This window comes from Loxodonta africana, chromosome 15 (assembly GCF_030014295.1).
Source record: "Loxodonta africana isolate mLoxAfr1 chromosome 15, mLoxAfr1.hap2, whole genome shotgun sequence".
NCBI lineage: Eukaryota > Metazoa > Chordata > Mammalia > Proboscidea > Elephantidae > Loxodonta > Loxodonta africana.
This window is the reverse complement of record NC_087356.1, coordinates 86,267,434-86,273,433: the sequence shown is the minus strand read 5'-3', so window position 1 is coordinate 86,273,433 and position 6,000 is coordinate 86,267,434.

Below are 6,000 nucleotides of genomic sequence, written 5' to 3'. Positions count from 1 at the left end.
TGGAATATGACTTCCTTCTTCTGGAATTTTTATTTGCATGTGTCTCTGACAGACAGGAGTAACACGTATCTTCATCACCATGTTACTTAACTTGTCCAACTCCCTAATCATTCTGTTTGTGGAATGGCAACTTTGGAAAGGACTGCTTTTTAGCTCACGTCATTCTGAACTTTTTTAGGGTGGCCCGCACCTAGTTCCTCTGTTCCCTGGATCCCATTTCTTCCTTTCTTAGTTTTTTCTCTGTGAGTTTGCCTTTCTGGGGTATATCTGTAGGTATTCTTTTTCCATTAAAATTTATGAATCTCTGCAAGTATGAAAGTATCCTTATTTTGTCCTCTCAGAAGGATGAGTTTGTAGACCTCTGTGCTCATTTTTTTGGGTGTGCTCATAATAACTTTGCTCAAAACTTGATAGGAATTGACCCACTCTCTCTAGCATCCAATGCTGTTATTGAAAGGATTATCGATCCTTTGTAGGTGGAAGGATATGTCTAGGAATTGGTCTTTTTGGAATCATCCTGCTCAGTACTTGGTGGGTCTTTTCAACATGAAGACCTGAGAAACATTTATTTGATTGTTTTCAACTTTCCTTTTTTTTTTTTTTTTTAAATTCTCTCTTTGGACTTGTGTGAGATGGCTATTAGCTCTAATTAATTGATGTCTCTCAATTTTTCTCTGTCTTTCCATGTTGAAACATTTTCTTCTATTTCTTCTTTGGTAATTATACTTTGTTCCACATTGTTCTTTGTGGATACAGCTTCATCTCAAATCTCTTTGGGGTTACTGGATAGAATGTCCTTAGAGTTCTTTGCATGTCCTCTGTTAGTTTTGTTTCATCTTTCCTTAAAGTCTGATGATCCTTGTTTGTTCATGCATATTTAGTGAATGGAGAACTGGGTTGATTAACATAGGCAGCTTGTAAGTAGATTTCCTTTGCTATGACTTTTTGCCTGAAAGAGAGGCTGAGTGTGTGGGGGTGGGACGTTTGTACTGGGAGGCTTTGTTTAGTGTGTGTGGTTGGGGACAGAGGCACAATTGGGATAGCTCTACTTTGGGATGTCAATCCCATTGAGAAAGTTCTACCCCTTTCCGGAAAGAACTCTCGATTTCTTCAGAATTTTCAGCTTTAGTCTGGGAGCAAACTGCTGGGAAGAACGATCCTTGGAGTCTTCTGAAAACCTCACTTGAGTCATAGACCTCCAAGGTAGCTCAGTCTTCTCATTCTAGGTCTTTGGGGAGGGAGGATGTAAATTGGGGTAGAGGGAGGTCTCACTCTTAAAAAATGGCTCGTATTTCACTGCACCCTTCTTCTATCACTGTTGTTTATGATCAACCAGTTAACCAGTTGCCATTGAGTTAACTCTGACTCATGGTGACCCTGACTCATAGTGACCCCACGTGTGTCAGAGTAGAACTGTGCTCCATAGGGCTTTCAGTGACTGATTGTTTGGAAGTAGACATCCAGACCTTTCTTCTGAGGTGCTTCTGGGTGGACTTGAACCATCCTTTTGGTTAGCAGTAGAGTATGTTAACTGTTAACCACTCAGGAGCCCGTTTGTGACCATTACGCTTTATTTCATCTAGTGACTTCATCCTTTCATATCCTCCCCTTCTGTTATCAGCACTTTTATGAATAGATTCCCTTTTAGTGGTGCAGTGGTTAAGAGCTATGGTGAACTATGGCTACTAACCAAAAGGCTGACAGTTTGAATCCACCAGCCATTCCTTGGAAACCCTATAAGGCAGTTCTACCATGTCCTATAGGGTTGCTATGAGCTGGAATCGACTCAACGGCAATGAGTATTGTTATTTCGATGGATTTGGGGGAAGCCTGCTTCATCTACCACTTTTTAATGAACTCAAAAAAAATTTTTTTTTTTAGACTCAGAACTGAGGCACTTAGAATAAAGATCCCGATCCCGTGACCGAAGACGAATTAACTCAATCTTATGCTTTACTGCCATTACCCAAAGTACCCATCCAGCTACAAAGAGACAAAACATGGACTCAAAAGGCAACGACAAATGGAGGTGGAAGTCCATTGCTCTTTACTGAATCCAAATGAGCTGGGGGGAAATGGCAGATGACATGGAAGCACCTATGTAGCCCAGGGGGATTCTGCTAGGCTCTGCCACACTCTCATTGCTCTGAGGTGATCAAATAATATTGTGATAAACCAGCCAAATTTTTCTGAAGGGACATCTGGAGTGTACTGCACACTATTCTAGAATCTTCTGCCCAGCAGAAGTTAGGGCTGTGGTAACCTAACTTTGGAACAAGAAGATACATATGTTTCTAAGAACAATTTAAAAATATGCTCATGGACAACTTTGCAGAGAAGGGAGGAAAAGAACTCTGCAAAAAAGCTGGCTCAACCATTTTATGAACTGATTAGAAAAAGAAGAGCTTGAAGTTATTTCTTATATATTTTGCACAAATTGGGAGAAGAGAGTAGAAGTCAATGCCTGTTGTCCAGTCAAGAGAACGGCTGCACAGCGCCTGCTTAGGATTTTCCTCAGATTCCACTGTGATAGAAGCTATGGTGTTGCCAGGTGAAAACCCCAGGTTTTGCTCAGTGTGGCTTGTTAAAGCCAATGGACAAGAGGCCGAGATGGGAGATCAGAAAGACGCCTTTATTTCGTTGTACAAAGAAAGAAGCAATTGGGGTTGTTGCTTCCAAGACTGCTTGCAGGCAGCTTGGGGAGGTGGGCTTTTATAGAGAGAAGACAAGGAAATGCAAGTTCATCATGAATATTCAGGACTGACCTTTAAGCAGGTCCTCAGGGCTTGGGCATGACTATGCATTTTCTTTAGACAAGGGTTTGATCCGCCAGGATAGAAGAAGAGGCTGATTTTCCTTCATTAGGATGTTAAGTCTGCACCCAGAGGCAGGTTGGAGCCATCTATGGCCTATTCTGTGATTATCTTGTCAAAGACAATTTCGGAAGAAAGTGCAGCTTATTCTGCTCGGTGTAGGAGGATAAGCCACAGTACGTATCTCTCAGAAGTGTTGGGCTCTGAGGCTGCCTGCCTCAAAGGGACAGAGATCCTAAGATGTCAGACAGTGGCAGCACCTTTTGTACCAGGAGCCAGCAACTATCATGTTTGTTCAGCGCGGATGTCACCATCTTCTCTTGTAGTACATGCCCAGGGTCACACAACCAGTTAGAGGCAGAACTGAGATTCCAACCTAGGACTCTAGGACTTCAAAGCCTGTGTTCTGTCTTCCACAGCATTGCTTTGCATCACTTCTGTAAAGAACGTAGCCTCACAAGGGCAAGAATAACACACAGCTCAGCTGTGGACATCAGTGGTGATAAGCTGGAAGGTACCATTATGGTTCAGGGAGTTAGGGGTGAGGTCAGAGGGATTGAAGTGAGGGGGAGGCAGGGGCTAGGTCTCCCCTGATTGCTTTCCATTCCTGCCTCAGCCAGACACAGGACCTGCCTAGCGCTGAAGCTCAGTCAGTATTTGCTGTTGAATGAACAAGCTGGAGTCTTTCAAGGTGAAGACAGGATCTGAGCTGGGCTTTGAGGAGTATTAGGTGAGAAGACAGAAAGGGCATTCCGGGATGTTCATGTAGGGATGAAGAATGGGAGATGCACACCCGTGGGAGGTCAACGTGAGGAATCAGGATAGGCTAGATTATAGCAAGCCGCAAGCATCATGTGGAAACTCTGGGGCCATAGTGGTTAAGAGCTACAGCTGGTAACCCTAAAGGTCAGCAGTTCAAATCCACCAGGTACTCCTTGGAAAATCTAAGGGGCAGTTCTACTCTGTCCTATAGGGTCACTATGAGTCAGAATTGACTGGATGGTAACGGGTTTGGGTTTTTATTAAGCACCATGTACAGCCACCACACTTCTGTCAGTGGAGGATTGTGTTTCAATGATGCTGAACAGGCTTCAGTGGGACTTTCAGGCTGAGACAAGGAAAAAAGGCCCGGTGATCTACTTCTGAAAAATCAGCCAATGGAAAGCTCAATGGATCTGATCTGTAACCCAGTCATGGAGGTGGTGCAGGACTGGGCAGCATTTTGTTCCTTTGTGCACAGGGTAGCCACGAGTCAGGGGCCGACTCAACTGATGGCAACTAATAACAAGAAACATCAGTATATGGAGATTGGAAAGAAAAGGATGAAGGAATCCATTAATGGAAAAGTAATGCTGTCTTTTAGTATGTAGCCATGATGAAGATGCTTTGAAGATGAATAAAATTAGATAATCTAATGAATTAATAATAATAGCAATTTTATTAGTCCTTGCTGGAAGCCATAGATTTTGCTAAGTGCTTTCCATACATCAACTGATCTAATACTTACCTAGGCTGTCAGATAGCAGTCATTATTCCGATTTCTAGAGAGAAGGATACAGAGATTCCAAATGGTTCAGAGAAGTTAAGAAACTTGCCCCAGGTCACATAGCTAACAAGGACAGAGTGGGGGCTTGAAGCCAGGTGTGTCTAACTCCAAGGTTCTCTTAATGGCTAGGTTTTACTGTCACCCAGAACAGGTGTGTTTGACTCCAACTGCAATAACAGGAGTCCTTGGGTGACTCTTCAGGCTGCTGTGTTGTTGTAGAGGCAGAATCAGGAAGGCTTCTAGGATGAGTAGGCTCACTTTGCCAGGGCAGGGTTGGCACAGTTTGATTGCTGATGTGCTCCAGCAGGACACCAGACTGATGCCCTCAAGGTCAATTCTAGCCACATTGCTCTGTGATTCTATCACTCAAAGACTTGGAAACAACCTCCAAGGAGTCAACGAAAACGAAGTATTTGGTCTCCCCTATTAAGCCTTTAGCTGGGACTCTGTCTTCCACACTCCTCACATGCAAAATACAGTTTTCGGGAGCAGATTAACATTTCAAACTGGTTCATGCAATTAGACTGGAACACCTGGTTCTGCAATAACTCTCATTTTCGGTGTGTGCTGAGGGGTTCTTGAAATTCCCACGCCTGGTAGACTACCCTAATGACTGGTCACCAGCTGTTAGGCTGGCATGTTGCATGACAATTTATTGCAGCTTCCCACTGGCTTTTGGCAGAGGCCCCAGCAGAAGCAGGCAGCAGGTTAGCACTGACACCTTCTCTTCCTCACATCACCTGGGGCCCAGGAACCTCTTCAGTGACAAGTGGCTCAGGCTTGGGAGAACAGTGTCAGGAGCTGCAGATGGCAGAGGTTGGGGAAAAGAACCCCGCCCGCCTCAGCATCTGGGCTGATTAATCAAAGCCAAAGGCATGTGTGGGCAGGAGGCAATTGGACAGAAGGAGGTTGTGAGACTCATCATCCTTGATTGTACACTGATTTGGGAAGCACTCAGGCACACACCCTCTTATCTTGGTTTCAGACCAGCTTTATTGACTGATAGAGCAAGTTTCAGAATCTCATTTAATAACTGCTATGGAATTGTGTCCCCCCCAAATATGTGTTGGGATTCTAATCCCTTTTTAATCCCTATACCTATGGGGGAGCCCTGGTGGTACAGTGGTTAAGAGCTTGGCTGCTAACCAAAAGGTCAGCAGTTTCAATCCACCAGCCACTCTTTGGAAATTCTATGAGGGCAGTTCTACTCTGTCCTATAGGGTTGCTATGAGTCAAAATTGACTTGATGGCAATGGGCTTTTTTTTTTTTTTTTTGGCTATACCTGTGGATTCGATTCCATTTATAGAAGATTTTTATTATATTAATGAGGCATTATCAGGGTAGGGTGTGCCTTAAACCTAATCACTTCTGAGATATAAAAAGAACAGATTACATAAGAGTGAAGCAGAAACTAGAGGGCCTGGAAGGGGTGAGATAGACACCATGTGAAGATGGCTGAGGTGCTCAGGAGCGCTGGGTCTATAGAAGCTGAGACAAGGATCTTCCCGTAGAGCCGGCAGAGATAGAGCCTTCCCCTAGAGCTGGTGCCTGAATTCAGATTTCTACCTTCCTGAACTGTGAAAAAATAAATTTCTGTTCTTTAAAGTCACCCACTTGTGGTATTTCTGTTACAGAAATAC